This window comes from Arvicanthis niloticus, chromosome 21 (genome assembly GCF_011762505.2).
Source record: "Arvicanthis niloticus isolate mArvNil1 chromosome 21, mArvNil1.pat.X, whole genome shotgun sequence".
In the NCBI taxonomy this organism is placed as follows: domain Eukaryota; kingdom Metazoa; phylum Chordata; class Mammalia; order Rodentia; family Muridae; genus Arvicanthis; species Arvicanthis niloticus.
Window position 1 is genome coordinate 26448126 of NC_047678.1, and position 17903 is coordinate 26466028.

General features: G+C 48.8%; 1 long non-coding RNA gene across 1 annotated transcript; it reads left to right on the forward strand.

Moving 5' to 3' along the window:
• Positions 1-23: 23 nt before the first annotated feature.
• Positions 24-16208, forward strand: LOC143435356 (uncharacterized). The gene is made up of 4 exons (XR_013105587.1): positions 24-1926; positions 2983-3078; positions 15422-15591; positions 15942-16208. It is a non-coding gene; the product is annotated as an uncharacterized LOC143435356 (long non-coding RNA).
• The last annotated feature ends 1695 nt before the right edge of the window (positions 16209-17903 follow it).

Genomic DNA, 17903 nt, shown 5'->3' on the forward strand with positions numbered 1-17903 from the left:
GCGCAAGCGCGCGCCGGAGCCGGCCCGGCAGGGTGCCAGGTCTCTCTCTGTGGGCTCCGCTCCAGCTCTTGGGACTGTCTCTCAGGCCTACGCTGCTGGAGCCAGAAGCTCAGGGCGGTGGATTGGCAAGTCCCTTTTTGGATCCCTTCCCTTCGTCCCTCTGTCACCTTCCACGAACAGCCCTGTGCGTCAGACTGCTGCGCCCCCGGTGTAGATCGTAAAGCAACCCCACCCGGGAAGGAAACCTACCTGCTAAAAAAAGGGTTTATTGGGCATATAGGAAGGGGTTTCCAGCCAGGGTCTTAAGATCCGATCTTAAGATTTGCTTGGTTTTGTTTGCGTCGACGACATGACTTCTTTACTGTATGGATGGCCCAAGAATACAATGGCACTGGCGAAGATGTGCCAAGGGGCCGCGGACACGCGTTTGAAGAAGCAGCCGCAGAAGGGAGCCCAGTGGTGACATGTTCTTGTCCGAATTGAAGAAAAGAGGGAACAGAGGAACTGGCTAGATAGAGCTCATAGCTTCGAAGCTCTAGTCACCCAGGTGGTGAGGGTGTCATGATACCACAGGGCCTGACACAGGATTGAACAGCTAAGTTATTGCTCTGGTTTTTGTTTTGAGACAAGGTCTCATATAGTCAAGCCATCCCGGCCTCAAAGTTGCTATGTAGCCAACCTTGGAGTCATCCGGTCTTTTCCTCCCCAGTCCTGGGATTGCGGGTATGAGCCTCCACACCTGGGGAATACAACACTGAGTATTGAATCCAGGGTCTTCTGCATGCTTGGCAAAGACTCCCCTAATTGAGCTGCATCCCTGATCTCGTTTTTTTTTTTTTTTTTTTTTTTTTGTTGTTGTTGTTGTTGTTGTTGTTGTTTTGTTGAGTCAGGGTCTTGCTTTGTGGGCCAGGATGGCCTCCAACGTCGCCAGATTCTCCTGCTTCTGTTTCAAATGCTGGGATTATAACATGTGCCACAGCACTTACTTAGCTCTTTGTTTTGTTTATCTGGAGCAGTGTCTGGTGGTGATGCACGCCGACTGAAAGGTTGAGCTCTCCGTCCTGTGTTAATGCAAAAGAGGAGAGAAGGACCACTGACCCAAATCAGCATGGCCAAATATATTCAAGCAAGCAAGCAAGCAAGCAAGCAAGCAAGCAAGCAAGCAGTTAAAGCAAGCTTTTCTCATTTGTATACGTGGGCTGCCTTCCCCTAAGGCACTGACTGAGAGGTCAGCACTGGATAGGAGGAAGACGAGGTGTTGATAACTGGGGGGTAGGGTGTTTCCAAATGGGGAATTTGGTGGGTGATATAGGTGGGATTAGAGGAACAGAATATTAGCATAACAAGTTAGTCATAAGGATCTCCTGAAACAAAGACATGATTGCAAAGTGGTCATAAGGTAGTCATGACAACAGATAGACATAACAACCTTTGGAAACAAAGGTAGGGTTGCCCCGATAGTTATAACTTTTTGAAACAAAGACCTGGTTGCCATTTCCTGGAACAAGCAGTACAAAACCATTTGTAGTTAAGGTTACAGGTGGGGCATAGCCCAATCCTTGAGAAACAGAGGTTTAATCATGAACAGGAATGAACCTAGTTTGTCTTTACTCTAAGGTGGCTTTTAAGCTTAAGGTGGAGGCAGGCTGGTTCATCACCTGGAGTGCAGAGCTGATTCCTGCCTCCTCTGAAGCTCCTGATACCTCACCTGAGGGGTAGGGCTTGGCAGTCTCTCAGGCACGCCAACCTGACCTCCTCATTCCACACCCTTCTCAGCTTGCCCCAGACTGGGTTAGGCTGGACCTGTGCCAGGCCAAGAGCTGCCTGCCTGCAATCAGGGAAATAACTATTCTGGTTGCATCTTTCCCAGCTGGATATCAACAAGAAGAACAAAGTCCAGAATGATAAAGATGGAAGTGTGCCCAGGTACTTCCTGATTTCCCTCAAATCGCCACTTCACTGTAAGACTGGTGTGGTGAGTCTGGGACTTTGGAGAAAGCACTGGAGTCCGAAGTGGCACCATGGGCACGCCAAGATAAGGGCTCTGGCTATTATCAGAGGGAGGAGAGGAGAGAGAAGGCCAGCACTTGAACCCAGAAATCAGACCTGGTGCTGAGGGATTGCATTTGCTCTGGGCCTCACTTTTCTTATCTGGGCAATGGGGTCACAAGGCCTGCTGCCTGGCTGTCTTTGGGAGCTGTTTGGGCGATGAGTAGCAGAGCAGACATGAGTTCTAAATTCAGCTCCGAATCTCACCTGGTTTTGGCCTTCACCACCGAGGCTTGGTCTTCCTCACTAGCAAAGATTTCCCGGCTCCACTTGTCATTAGTGGGAGTGTGAAGTGGTGACTGCAGAGGCTTATTGTTTAAACTGGGGGTCCAGCTCTCTGGGAGTTTCCTGTTTAATGTGGGGGGGGGGGAGGGTAGGGAGGCTAGGAGGCCCACCCATGAGGAAAGTGAAATAGGATGTTGTAAACAATCCCAGATAGAGGATCTATTACCGAAACCGGAAGGAGAGAGGTTGCAGCCGCTGGGAAGGCTCCCTGAGGAGAAGCAGGCGCTGGCTGGAAGGGTGCTGAGAGACTGCTGGGTAAAATCAGGAGTGGAGAGTCCCAGGCCTGTGGGAGGGGAGCATGGCGTGAGTCAGCCTGGGTGGCTTAGCCACATGTATACAACAAGCCAGGAGCTGGGGCAAGAGGTTAAACCAGAGAGGCCTTAAATGAGCCATATGTCAGAACCCAAAGATCCACTACCAAGGTTCTCCTGGAAACATGGGTCTTTAGCTTCAAAATGTGCCTCAATTTTTTTTTTTTTTTTTTTTTTTAACCAGGAATCTGTATCTTAAACAGACCTCACCCTTCTGGTGCTGTGGGTGTTGGGTCTCATAGGGCCATGTGTTAGGATATGCCACTCCAATGTGTTTAAGACCTCAAAGGACAAAGCTAAGTTGAAGAATTATAATCCTAGTGCTGTTACATTCCAGTTTCTTCAGTAGAGGCTCCACGTCCTCGGCGTCCATCTTGTGAAGTGGGAGTGGCCTCAACTGCCCTGGGCTTACCTGCCTTGGCTTTGTACCCAGGTGGGCCCCCGTGCTGATCCAGCTGCCGTCTTCTCCTGTGCTGCTGCTACTTGTCTGTGTCCTCCTCTCTTCATCCATGTCTTCCCTTCTCCAAGGATCCTTCCCTTCCCTCCCTCCCCTCATTGCCTCCTCCCCCCCACCCCCTGCAGTATAAACTCCTCTTATCCTTTGCTCTGACCCTGAGCATGGCTGCCCAAACCGCTGGCATTCAAGCAAGGTCAACCCTCATTCTGGAAATGACGCTGAGACATTTTACTTCTCAGCCAATCTGCGTCATTGTCATGGTCAGGGGCTGCTGCATATCGCACGAGGCCTGCAGTCAAGGCAGAAAGAAAATGTTAAGCCTTGCCCCCAGAGTCTCCCTCACCCCCGTTATTCTGGGCCCCACAAGCTATTTTCAGCAATCCCCCTACATGACGAGCTTACTAGCCAATCTTACTGATTACCACTCTCTTGCCTTCAGTTCCCCCTCAAGGAGACCCTCGTAGACAGGCGACAGTGCTACCTAGCATGCTCAGTGTCCTCCATTCAATTCCCAGTAATGCAAAACTAAAGTAAAAAGAAAACAAAGCTGTCCAGCCCAGGCTGTTTCTGCTTGTTTGTAGCCCTGAGCCAGAAGGACATCTTGTACCAGTACCCACATGTGCAGTGGGTGGTGAGGGCAACCTGGCAGCCCAGTGCTGCCCTGGAGAGCTGGAGACATGAACTCCAGGTTCACAGTGTCAGGGTTCAGGAGCTGCTATGTGAGCTGGGATTTAGAGGAGAGCAGAAGGATCAAGGCACCTGCTTTGCCTTGCCCCTGCCTTTGGAATGACTTCAGGCCCTGGCTGACCGGGGGCCAGGGGCACAGTGTAGGCCCTGACTTCTGTTCATGAAGCTGAGGGTGGGATTAGGGGCTCCAGCTGGAGAGGAGCTGTAACCAGTCCTCAGACCTTAGCACAACAGACTCCACGATGGAAATACCATTTAGACTGTAAAGCTCAGGTCACAGACACCTGCCCAAACAAAACCAAAGGTCTAATTCATCAAAGTCCATAGTTATGGGAACGTCCCAAATGTACTAATCTTGCTTTTTTACTTCTACAGTTCTGCTTACTGTTCTTGTTAACTGGAGCATGCCATTCAAAGCTTACACTAAGAAAGACTCAGAGCTACACACAGGGATCCCAAATACCTAGCATAGTCCCCAGGCAGCCGGCTAATAACCACGTTTTATTGGCCCTAGCCCATGTCCAAGCAGTCTTCTCTGGTGGATACCCCACAAAAGGACAAAACTGTTAATGCTCCCAGAGGCAGATCTGGATTGGGGTCCTCTCAGGACAGCCCACCTCCAACACTGTCCTAGAGATAAGAGATGTCCAGGGGGCTCCAGAGGTTCCCTTCAGCCTCACACCGGAAATTATGGCCTAGATATCTGCTTGGTTCAGGTTGTACTTTGTTTTGGTTTGGGTTTTAGTTTATTTTTAGAGAACCTACATAACATGTGCTTGTTTATTTTTGCTTAAAAAGGAATGCCAGACTACCTAGGTGGCTTAGCAGATTAAGGGACTTTCTGTAGAGCCTGACAACCTGAGTTCAATCCTCAGGATTTGCACGGTAGAAGGAGAGAACCAACTCCTGCAACTTGTCCTCTGACACACACGCACATGCATTCAAACTCACAGTAAATGAATAAAAATGTAATCTACAGAACCAATGCCTGAAGCAGAAACTTGGGGGTTCTTTGGAAAGTCAGTTGGATGGTGTTTTGCTGGGGCGAACACATGAAGGGACATTTTGTTAAAGTGGGCACAGTTGTGAAAGGCTAAGGCAGTCTCGTGAAGGAACATTTCACTGAAGCAGACACAGGAGAGGATGTTCTGCTAAAGCAAGCAGGTGAAAGAACACATGATGGATTCTTTGCTAACAACACACATGTATTGGTCCAGTTTACACTGTATAGTTGAGGTGCATTTGTCAGGACTCCATGGAGAGAAATGCACCAAAAAACTTCTGGTGGTGTGCTGCAGTTTCTTGCTGCCTGATTGGTAGGAGAGAGGAAGGAGAGAGGTTGCAGCCATTGGGAAGGCTACCTGTGGAGAAGCAGGTGCTGTCTGGAAGGATGCTGAGAGACTGCTGGGTAAAATCAGGAGTGGAGAGTCCCAGGCCTGTGGGAGGGGAGCATGGTGTGAGTCAGCCTGGGTAGCTTGGCCACATGCGGAAGCAGCAAGAAACTGCAGCACACCACCAGAAGTTTTTTGGTGCATTTCTCTCCATGGAGTCCTGACAAATGCACCTCAACTACACAGGGTAAGGCAAACCAATACATGCAAATCTACATGCAAGTCCTTAGCAAAGAATCCATCATGTGTTCTTTCACCTGCTTGCTTTAGCAGAACATCCTCTCCTGTGTCTGCTTCAGTGAAATGTTCCTTCACAAGACTGCCTTGGTCTTTCACAACTGTGTCCACTTTAACAAAATGTCCCTTCATATGTTCGCCCCAGCAAAACACCATCCAACCGACTTTCCAAAGAACCCCCAAGTTTCCACTTCAGATACCCGTACTGCAAACAAATCTGGGTCAAAATAGAGGACTTCAAGATGATGTGAGTTCCATTGGTCCACAATGTGTAGGTGACAAACAGCCAGTTAGCCAATGAAACTGTCAAATCTGTTAACATTTTTTCCTTTTCTACATCATCCTCAGAACTCAGAAACTTGCCTGCCTGTCCCTGCTTCCCAAGTGCTGTGATTAAAGATAAGCACCACCATAGCTTGCCTTTTTTTTTTTTTTTTTGAGACAAAGTGTTGCTATGGTGTGTGTGTGTGTGTGTGTGTGTGTGAGAGAGAGAGAGAGAGAGAGAGAGAGAGAGAGAGAGAGAGAGAGAGATTTGTCTGTCCTCTGGGGCTTAGCAGTAAGTGCCTTTACCTGCGGAACCACTTCTCCAACCCTTTGTAGGCTTCTTTTTGTGATGCTGTTTCCCGTCATGATTCCTGACAATGTTTTTTTGTTTGTTTGTTTTTTGTTTTTGTTTTTTTGTTTTTTTGTTTTTTTTTTTTTTTTGGTTTTTCGAGACAAGGTTTCTCTGTATAGCCCTGGCTGTCCTGGAACTTACTCTGTAGAGGCTGGCCTCAAACTCAGAAATCTGCCTGCCTCTGCCTCTGCCTCTGCCTCTGCCTCTGCCTCTGCCTCTGCCTCCCAAGTGCTGGGATTAAAGGCGTGCACCACCTCCGCCACCACCACCCGGCTCCTGACAATGTTCTTGATGCCCTCACCTACCAGAGACTTTAGTGAGGCATTTTTACCAATGGGCAAATACCCAGGCCAAGCCTCTGTCCTGTTAGCCATCTTCCCCTCTGTGTCCAGGCAAAGGTTATCCTTGAACTCTCTTCTCACTTTGGCTGATGGCCTCCTGAACTACTGGGGAGACAGAATACTGACTGGGAGAGAGAGAGAGAGAGAGAGAGAGAGAGAGAGAGAGAGAGAGAGAGAGAGAGACTCTGAGCCGCTCTTGATTTTGATAAGGAAAACAATTGTTTCAGGATGAGCCAGAGTGAAGTTGAGCTAGATTAGGAAGAAAGTTTAATGTTTTGTTTGGCAGAAAAAAAGAAGTGCTCAGGTGGTGGGTGGTGGGCCAGGAGGAGAACAAGACACACCCAAGCATGGATATGGACCTCTTGGGAGTGGTGTCTAACCATCTTAGTAGAAGCCACATACATGATTGGGAGCTCTTAGAAGTCCTTCCCAAATGGTTGCTAAGAAACTAACTTTTTTCTTTCTTTGTCCTCTTCTTTTTATTTTTTTTATTTTTTGTTTTTTCAAGATGGTGTCTTTGTGTAGCCCCGGCTATATTGGAACTCTCTGTGTAGACGAAGTTGGCCTTGAAGGCCTTGAACTCAGAGACCCACTTGCTTCCACCCCAGTGCTGTGATTAAAGCTGTGAGCCATCACACATGGCTCTCTTCTTCCTCTTTTTCTTCTTCTCCTTCTCCTTCTTCTTGTTCTTTTGAGACAGGGTCTCACTGTGTGGCCCTGGCTGCCCTAGAATTCACTATGTAGACCAGGCTGGTCTCAAACTCTCCAAGACCCACATTCTCTGCCAAGCTCTGAGTTCAAAGGTATATAGGAGCACACCAGACTCGGTCCTCCTTGATCAATGAGAGGGTAGGGTGGAGCCAGAGGTGCCTGGGACAGGATTACAATCTGATTAGATAAAAGCAGAGTCACAAGCATCTCACAGGGGTGTTAAAACCTATCTTTTACTATAAATAGAAATTTCTTGTGAGATTTCTAGAAAACAGGCCCGCAACTGGCAAAAAGAAGAAAGACCATGTATATACCCACCTAGGCCTTAGCATGACTCATTGCTAGCTCAGCAGTTTTATTTAAAATATCTTTGTATGAAAGGAGTCTTGTCCCTGTGTAGGCAACCTTCCTACAAATGCCATCAGTTGTGTTGAAATTCTTCTTAAGGTTGTTTGTTTTAACAGTTATGTGTTTTAGGAGGACACACACACACACATCAAGGCATGCATGTGGAAGCTACAAGAAGACAACTTTCAGGAATTGGTTCTCTCCTTCTACCAAGTGGATTCTAGAGACCGAACTCAGATGGTCAGGCTTGGCAGCAAGCACCCTGGCCTACTGAACCAGCTCATCAGCCCTGTGATTGACCAGATTCTGGGGCTAGCACCTCCCTTCCCTTCCTTTCCCTTCCTTTCCCTTCCTTTCCCTTCCTTTCCCTTCCTTTCCCTTCCTTTCCCTTCCTTTCCCTTCCTTTCCCTTCCTTTCCCTTCCTTTCCCTTCCTTTCCCTTCCTTTCCCTTCCTTTCCCTTCCTTTCCCTTCCTTTCCCTTCCTTTCCCTTCCTTTCCCTTCCTTTCCCTTCCTTTCCCTTCCTTTCCCTTCCTTTCCCTTCCTTTCCCTTCCTTTCCCTTCCTTTCCCTTCCTTTCCCTTCCTTTCCCTTCCTTTCCCTTCCTTTCCCTTCCTTTCCCTTCCTTTCCCTTCCTTTCCCTTCCTTTCCCTTCCTTTCCCTTCCTTTCCCTTCCTTTCCCTTCCTTTCCCTTCCTTTCCCTTCCTTTCCCTTCCTTTCCCTTCCTTTCCCTTCCTTTCCCTTCCTTTCCCTTCCTTTCCCTTCCTTTCCCTTCCTTTCCCTTCCTTTCCCTTCCTTTCCCTTCCTTTCCCTTCCTTTCCCTTCCTTTCCCTTCCTTTCCCTTCCTTTCCCTTCCTTTCCCTTCCTTTCCCTTCCTTTCCCTTCCTTTCCCTTCCTTTCCCTTCCTTTCCCTTCCTTTCCCTTCCTTTCCCTTCCTTTCCCTTCCTTTCCCTTCCTTTCCCTTCCTTTCCCTTCCTTTCCCTTCCTTTCCCTTCCTTTCCCTTCCTTTCCCTTCCTTTCCCTTCCTTTCCCTTCCTTTCCCTTCCTTTCCCTTCCTTTCCCTTCCTTTCCCTTCCTTTCCCTTCCTTTCCCTTCCTTTCCCTTCCTTTCCCTTCCTTTCCCTTCCTTTCCCTTCCCTTCCCTTCCCTTCCCTTCCCTTCCCTTCCCTTCCCTTCCCTTCCCTTCCCTTCCCTTCCCTTCCCTCCCCTCCCCTCCCCTCCCCTCCCCTCCCCTCCCCTCCCCTTCCCTTCCCTTCCCATGGCCCCTTAATTTCTCTGTTTATCATAAGCAATGAGATTATCAGTCACAGCTGGGACCTTGGTCTATGATGCTGTAGGCGTTTAAAGGGCTATCCAGCCTTCAGGAGGCAAAGGCAAAGAGCTCACTGTGAGATAAGGTCAGCTTGAGCTATATAATGAGGGCCAGCCCAGCCAGAGGTGGGGCGGGAGAGATTAGGAGCGCAGATCTTGGTGTGTACGGTCAGGGAGGACAGTTGGGGGACAGTTGCTAATCATACAGTTAGCAAATGTTGATGTGTTTGACAGATGCTGTGGCTATTGCTAACTTCAGTTCCCCTTGAAGAAACGGTACAGGACAGTGCCACAATTAGTCCCTAAATGGGACAGAACCCAGGATAGATAACTTGTATATAGCCAACAAGAAGGGAGTACGGCTAACAATTAGCCTCTGCCTTTAAGACAAGTTTTCCCAATCAAGAGAGAAGCTGCAAGGAGCCAGGCTGCAGCTGTACTGAGGGTACTGGGTCTCAGCGGAGGTGTTTCTGTACTCTGGATGACTAGTCCAGCTGGAGTCCCAGGACCACTTCGTAGCCAGCCAGGACCTCAGGAGGCAGGACTCCTTCCAGACCTGACACACTTGGAGACACCGCCCATTCCCTGTCGTCTGTGCATAGTCAATGGTTCCGGGCTTCTTCCCCATCTTGGGAGTCCCAGGAAGGAGACAGGCTCTTTTGGTCCATACCACATAACCTTCCTCCAGCAACAGAAAATAGGCTCCTCCTCTTTCTGCCTCTTTGCCTAGGTCCGACATCTTCATCCCTCTTGAGTTCTAACAGCAGAAGGCTGACAATCACTACCTGTCACGGCGTGAGAAAGCCAGGCAGGAGTGTGTTTGAACCCTGATCCTTATAAGCCCCTCTCCAGTGTCTACATTCTATACTCCCTCCTCCAATAGAGGCCCTGAGACTCAAGTTCCTCACACACAAAAAGTAAGTTCGGTAATGCTCAAATGTCCCATGTCACCTCAGCTTCGATGTTGAATCTACTGTTTAAACACTGGTCTAGATAGCGCTGTATCTAACACCTGTGACCAGCTGGTTTTGGTTGTTTTGCTTTGTTTTTGAGACAGGGTTTCTCTATGCAGCCTTGTCTGTCCTAGAACTTGCTCTGTAGACCAGACTGGCCTTGAACTCAGAGATATGCCTGCCTCTAGCTCTGAGTGCTGGGATTAAAGGTGTGTGCCACCACTTCCTCAATGCACAGCTGATTTTAAATGAAGAAGATAGTTCTGGATGAGGAGGGTGGGCCTCCATCCATGAACTGAAGACTTTTGGAGCAAACAAGATTTCCTGGAGTAAGCCTTGCATCACAAGCTATGAGACAGAAGTCTGCCCAGAGCGTCCAGTCCACCCACGTGTCCACCCACACTTCTATTTGTCAGTCTCTGAAATCGCTGAGTCAATTTCTCCCTTTACCTCCATCCTACCAGTTCTGTTTCTAAGGAGAATCATCATCAATACTGTCTTTACACAAGATTGAAGACGTGAGAGCTCAGGGGTATAAGGCCTTTCAGGGCTCAAGTGTACCGAGAACAGCAGGCAGGAAGTGTCAGTTGTTGGGTACAGATAACAAAACTGAGGATTGAGAAATCGACTCTTTTTTTTTCTTGATTTATTATTTTATGTACATTATTGTTTTTCCTGCATATATGTCCATGTGAGGGTGTTGAATGCCCTAAAGCTGAAGTTACAGATGGGCGTGAGCTGCCGTGTGGGTTCTGGGAATTGAACCCTGGTCCTTTGGAAGAGCAGTCAGTTCTCTTAACTGCTGAGCCATCTCTCCAGCCTAGGAAGTGACTAAAGCTTCATCACTGCAGTCAGGATTCCAGCCAGACTGCACTCTCTATCTTGCCACCCACCCCCTCACAAGCTATCAAGGGGTTCGCTGTGGGCTCTCTCTTTCCAGGACTTCCTGTTGGGTTCAATGAAAGCCCTCAAACACTGGTGGGGGAAGTAAGGCCAGAAACCCTAGTACCGCTCCTGGTACTGAGCTAACAGATTCTTGGGCAAGATCAGCAGGGGGTCGTGGTATACCAACACTTAATTGCTCCAGAATTATTTTGTGGCTTTGAGGTTTAGATCAGAATCAACAAAGGAGTGGCAGCCGGAAAGCTTGCCCAGGTCTCCACAGTGCTAGGAAGCTAAGGTCTTTGAAACACAGACCTGGGGTCTGCATCATAGAAGCTGTTAGGGTGTACACAGGGTGAGGGCAGTGGAGGAGCTGGAAGGCCCTAGTCCTTCAAGCCCCTCAGAGGTCCTGAATGTGGTGTTCCTAGTGGTGCTCCTGAGGGGTGGAGAGGCGCTTCTTTAGAGTTCTAGCTTTGTTCCTTATCCTCAGTTCTTTCCCCAGCTCCTCCTTGGCACTTAGATTGGAACAATTTCAGACACTAAGGGATCATGGATCTTGGGCACATCACAAAAAACAGATAGATACAAGTAGCTCTGGGACAGATAGAGGGCGGGCTCAGTGGGTAAAGGCACTTGCCATGAAAGCCAAATGACTTGATCCTCAGAGTCCACTTTTTTTTTTTTTTTTTTTTTTGTTTGTTTGTTTGTTTTTTCGAGACAGGGTTTCTCTGTGTAGCCCTGGCTGTCCTGGAGCTCACTCTGTAGACCAGGCTGGCCTCGAACTCAGAAATCCGCCTGCCTCTGCCTCCCAAGTGCTGGGATTAAAGGCGTGCGCCACCACGCCCGGCCTTCAGAGTCCACTTGAAGGGGAAGAGAGAACTCCCCAAAGCTGTCTTCTGACCATCACACATGTACCTAAACTCCTATACCATGCACACACAATAACATTTTAAAACACTCCAAAAAAATAATGAGTGAGACCCTATGGCCATAGATTATCAAGACAAAACCCACTACTGTTAATATTTGGATGACAATTTTTTCTGGACACAGGATTTCTAGTCAAGGCTGGCCTCCAGTTCCCTAGGTAGGGGAAGATGATTTTGATCTCCTGGTCTTCCTGCCTCTACCTAAAAGCAGATTTATGCAGTACCAGGATTGAACTCGGGGCTTATACATGACCATCAAGCTTTCTATCAAGTGATCCACATTCCCATGGGGATGATAAATGCTTTAATCAATTAATTATCCATTTATTTATTTAACCTTATGTGTAAGTACGAAAGAGTGTATGCATGTGTACGCACCTCACCTCATGTGTGTCTGGTGCCCTCGGGCTGGAGGGTGTCAGATGCTCTGGAACTGGAGTTACAGGTGTTTGTAAGCTGTCTTGTAGGTTCTGGGAGCCAAACCCAGGTCCTCTGCAAGAGCAGAAATCGTTCTTAAACTATTAAGCCATCTCCCCAGCTCCTGGATGGTAAATTCTTATTGTAAAGGCACCCTGAGGTGGTTTGCAGTGATAATCTGTCTGGAAATGAATTGTCAAGAAAATAACCCCACTGGCTAGGAACTGAGCTATGGCCAGGCTCTACAGGATGAACCTTCTAGTGGAACCCATCTCCACAGGACCTGCTGAAAACTGTGGGGTGGGAATCCCAGTCTCCCAGTCTCATCATTCTATTCCTGTGGATTCTCTTCAGAGCCATGGTGGGAAGAACCATGACACAGCTTCTGGGGACGGGATGAGGGAGGAAAAGGATGAGCCGGCCTGAGGCCACCTCAGGAGTCAGGCTATTCAAAAAAGAGAAGATGGCTGGAGGAAAGGGAGTTAGGAAGGTGGAGCTAGTGGGCAGGGCTGAGGCCCATTCAGCTTCTAGCCTGCCACAGCAGTAACTCTGTCGCCCAGCACAAACAGCAGAGGTTCGATTGCAGGGTCCAGTTGAGAGACATGGGCCTTGTTCTGTAGGATGGGAAGACCACTCTGTAGCCTTGGGATTCAACCTCAGGCAAAGCAAGCCTTGGGGCTCCACAGAGTGACTATGTTAGACTCAATCTTGGGGGACCTGCTGGTGGGTGGGGACTGCCACACATTTACTCAACCTCCTAAGTCCATCCGGCTTGGTGCCCTGGCTTGGTTGTGACACTAGCTCAGTGCTTCCCCCCAGCTAACGGCCACAAGCCCACTGAGCCCCAGGTTCCTCTTTGGTTAACCTCCCACACAGCAGTCTGTTGAGCCATGCTTTCATTACCCTGACCTGGGGTACAACAAACTGGTGCTCCCCCACCCCCACCCCAGGATGCTCAACGAGTGTTTGTTGGATGAATAAATGAATGCCTGGATGAATGCAGTACATAAATAGATGAGGGTCATATGTGGATGTCCCTAGGCCCCAGAGTCCTTGGGTACATTGTGTCAGTGAAGAAGTCAGTGGGGAAAGCTAGAAGCTGATGTCTGGTCAGCAAGGGGTCTGAAGAGAGGCTGAGGAACAGAAGTGAGATCATTTACCAGGTTCCCAGTTGCTCCCAGACACCCTCAAGAGTCTGCCCTGGAAGGTTCTGTAAGCGACCAGGTCTGGCTGTTCTGCCACCACATGCGGCCCAGGCATGTAAGGTCATCCAAGTTTTCCAATGTGTCCACAGCAGCAGCAGCAGCAGAGACAGTGGAGGCAGCAGCAGCGGCAGCAGCAGCGACAGCGGCACCTTTGCTACACTTGACCATGGGTCAGGCCTGCTCTCATTCTCAGCTGTTCAGAAAACTGTAGATATGAAATCAATAGAAACCCCTTAGGCCGGGCGATGGTGGCGCACGCCTTTAATCCCAGCACTTGGGAGGCAGAGGCAGGCGGATTTCTGAGTTCGAGGCCAGCCTGGTCTACAGAGTGAGTTCCAGGATAGCCAGGGCTACACAGAGAAACCCTGTCTCAAAACAAACAAACAAAAAACAAAACAAACAAACAAAAAAAACAAAAACCAAAAAAAAACCCTTCAGAATTGACTTAGGGTAGAGGCTTGGAGACTGACCACAGCACATGTGGCCGATCTTCACCTCAAACCCCAGTGTCCCCTGTAAGGCCCTTCTCCCATACTCTTCTCAGGCGGGTCCATTAGAACGCATGGCTACGCAGAGTCACCATGGAACAACAGAGGCATTTTTCAAAGGGTAACTGAGTGGTCACTCAGCACCAAGTGCAGTGCGGGAACCAGAGGCCACAGATCCAACACTCTGAACTGGCATTTTCCTCTCTGACTAGATGGCCTCTGGGTGATCTTGAATGTTCCATGGCCAGGTGAGTTGATGTGTTATATAAGTCCCTTCATATTGAGTAACTGTATTTCAAAAAGTTTTCCCACAGTCTGCCTGTGTTTTACCAGGCGGAAAATTCTGGCCAAGTCCAAAGTGAAAATTCAGGTTTGAAAGATCTTATGGTCAGTTTCCTGTTAGGCTAACCTGCTGATTACATTCACAGGCACTGTCCTGGCCAGCTCTTGAACAGTGCCCAGTCTCTGGCCACAAGTACTCAGAGACACAAACACCTATCACTTATGTCCATGCTTCCAAGCCCCTGCTTACAGGGAGAACACCACAAACACCAGCTGTCTGAAGTAGCGCAATATCACATTGCTAAAAATGACAGTATAGCCAATGTGAGCCCCAGGATGGATAGCCATAGAACGCCATGGTTGGTATGTCCCACTCACTGGGCGGTGGTGGCGCACGCCTTTAATCCCAGCACTTGGGAGGCAGAGGCAGGCAGATTTCTGAGTTTGAGGCCAGCCTGGTCTACAGAGTGAATTCCAGGACAGCCAGGGCTACACAGAGAAACCCTGTCTCAAAAAAAAAAAAAAAAAAAAAAAAAAAAAAAAAAAAAAAAAAAAAAAAAAAAAGATATGTCCGACTCACTTTGGCTGAGATAAGTAACAGGATCAGGATCACAATCTTATACAGTTTCACCTCTACCATGTTGATCCCAAAGACGGCTTGGATATGTTGTCAACTGAATTCCCAATGAATTCAGGGGAATCATTGAGACCTGCCTGTCACTCTGTTACCTCTTCAGGAACTCCCTGCTCAGAGCTGTCCTGATGGGCCTCAAAGTTCCTGAAAAAGTCTAAACTGTCCAGAATGTGGACTCTGGGATAGCTTGCTCAAACTGAATGACCATAACAACCCTTTCTTTCTGGGCCTCAATTTCTGCCAATAGGAATGGGGGAGGTTCTAGTCTCTTCTAGCTCCTGTGATAGGGACACTTCCAGTTCTTTGGCTCCTCTGGCATTCCCTAAGTGTCTACTCCAATCACACTGCCCAGAGCCTGTTGCTAAAGATCCCTGCAAGGTATTCTTGGAAGCAAGGAGAAGCCAGCCGTTCCCGAGCCCTTGAGATACCCCCTGAGGCAGGTCTGGTGTGCAGTTTTCTACAGAGCTGGAAGAATGACTCTCCAGCTTGCTGAGATGGCCTCCTGATACCCATCTAAAGCCTCTGTAAATAGTGTTGTCTGTGCTCAGAGGATTGGTCTCAGGGAACAAAAGAAAAAAAAAAAAAAGCCTTCAAGAGAAGCTGTCTTGAGATCAGGCAATGAACTCAGCCAGGGGGTACTTAGCACCCACAGTTGGTCACTGTTCTGGGAAGGCCACTGTAGTTGAGCTCACTGCAGTTTTTCCTGTTCCTGGATCTTTCCAGATGCTCAGCCTCCACAGTCAGACTAGAGAATCGGTGCACAAGGCTCTGAAGCCAAGTTCCCTTGCCTCTGAGCCTGGGGAAAGGTCAACCGATATGTACCTAACCCAAGTCCTATCAGGGCCACCATGGAACAACTGAGGCTTTTTTTTTTTTTTTTTTTTTTTTCAGAGAGTAATTGAGTGTCCACTGAGTGCCAGGTACACTGTAGGAGGCAGAGAACACAAACAACATTCTAAACTGATCTCTTTCCATGTGACCAAGATGTTTATGGGGTGTTTTCCAGCATTCTGTGGTCTGGCAAGCTGGCCCATTATATAATTCACAAGTGCTGAAGAAAGGTAAGCTGGTTTCATTTCTGTGGGTTTTGGCAGGAGTTGTGAGCAAGCTGTGTGCATTGGGGATGTGGGTGGGGGAGTCAATCAAGTGCACCTTGTTTCTCACACAGCTGAGCGCAGGACTGTCCTCAGAGCCTCTGGTGCGGTCTAGTGGAGTCAAAGGTCTCAAGAAGTACTTAAAGACTGGGGACCTAGCTCAATGGTAGAACACTTGTCAGTGTACTTAACAACCTGGTCCCTAGTGCTTCAAAACAGAAAACACAGGCCTTAGAAACTCCCAGCACAATGAGCTTCCCCTAGCACCCCTAACTCTCCCAGGGCTCGATCTCATACACATCTCTATGTGATCCCAGGGTTCTTGACTCAGCTGAAACTTCTCTCCCCACCGGATATGAGATGCCAGGAATCCTTGTGATCGTGGGGTATCTCAGCAGGATCAGAGAGCCCAGTCAAAAGCTCAAACTACGCACAGACCCTCCACAGCTTGCAACAGTCTAGTGACTCTCCTCGAGGAGCAACTTTCTCACAGGAATCTGCAAAGCCTAGCCACTTGGTTGACAACCCCTCATTTTTCTATCCTTTAAATCCAACCAAAAAATCCCTACCTGGGGCCCCTGCCACCGCTGCTTTTCTGTCTGCGATGTTTCTTCCAGCCTGGTGCACCAACCTCTTGGCTTTCTCTCCCCTTATCCGTCTGTCCTAGTGCTCACTTTTCTATGACCTGCAGGGACTCAGCCCCTTCCCACCTTGCTTTCAAGTTCCCTCTACACACCTGAACTTTCTGATCTCTTTAACCTCTGTCAGCTCCAGGAGACTAATTAAGGCTTTTTGATGGCTCCACCCCATAGTGTCCAGTTCAGGGGTGAGGGTAGGGGGCTGCTACCAAATGAGGGGTGCCTGGAGCAGCCCGAAGAGTTCCTGGAGCTCTGACCTCCAGGCCAGCCAGGCTGGAGAAGGTGGGACTATCCCATAGGAGGGAGCAGCGAGGAAGGGTTGGGGGCCTTTCTGAGTCCATGACAGGTCTGGAGTCCTTGGACAGTCTAAGGAGGGAAACGGGTGTCTAGACTTAGCCAGAAGTGGCCCTGTGGCCTTATCAGTGCTAACCTGTGTCCTAATCCCTGGAGCATGACCTGTTCCTGCCAATGCACACAGGTCAAGGCAGAACAAGTGAACTCAGCTCACCCAGTTCTCCACCAGGAACCCAGTGAACTCACAGGCTGTCCTGTGGCAGAAGCCAGAAAAAGGTTCTGAGTGGAATAGGAACCAGAGAGACACAAGCCTGTCCATGTCAACCCACCCGATCTGGCCCAGGAGGACTCTCACAGGCAACTGTGGGGAAAAGGGTTTAGCTGAGCCAGTCTGATTCCAGAAGTCTGAGAGTTACAAGGAGGGTTAGCGAGGGGCAGATCTACTCCTTCTTTGCCTGGAGGTGGTTGTCTACAGTCTCCACTGAGGTTCCCGATCCCTGACTCCACAAGTGGCTCTGCCAGTTGGACTGCACCCTTCCCCCACAACACATGTCTCCTCCATCAAGTCAAAGCTGTGCGTTTGGGCAACCTTGGAAGTACAAGGCTCCTGGGTGTCTGCTCATGATGTCGGTGGTGGCCTTGTTTAACACTCCTTAGAAAATTTCAGAGGAGCAAAACTTGGTGGCCCTTCCACCTAAGGAAGTTGATCTTTTGCCCTGGGCTTGCCCATAAACTGAGGTCCTCCAGTCACTTGACCCAGACCTCTTGGGTGTAACACTGTGAGTAGTGCTCTGCTTCCTGTGCAAACGTCACTGTCCAGGCACGAACACAGCTCTGCTCCTGTGAATATGCAGATACACATGCGTGGAAACTTTGTCAGCCTGAGCTTTCTCAGCTTCCCCTCTCCGCTCTTTTTGTTTAAGGCATTACTTGTTGACTGGAGAGATGGCTCAGTGGTTAAGAGCACTCACTGGCTGCTCTTCCAGAGGACCTGGGTTCAATTCCCAGCACCCAAACGGCAGCTCACAACTCTCCCTCTCCGTAATTCCAAGGTCTGACACCATCGCAACAGACAAACATGCAGGCAAAACACCAATGCACATAAAATGAGAATAAATAAATCATCAAAAAAAAATGTAAAAAAGACATCACACAGGTAATTATGTACCAGGTATTACAGCAGCCCTATGTCCCTGGGTTGTAGTCCCCTAAAAAGATATACCCATCTGCATCCGCTGGTGTCCGTGAATCTGATCTTATTTTGAAATAGGAACTTTGCAAATGTCAGGTATGTCAGGTTAAATAAACTCATCCTAGATGAGACTGGGGTCATAAGAAGGAAATCTG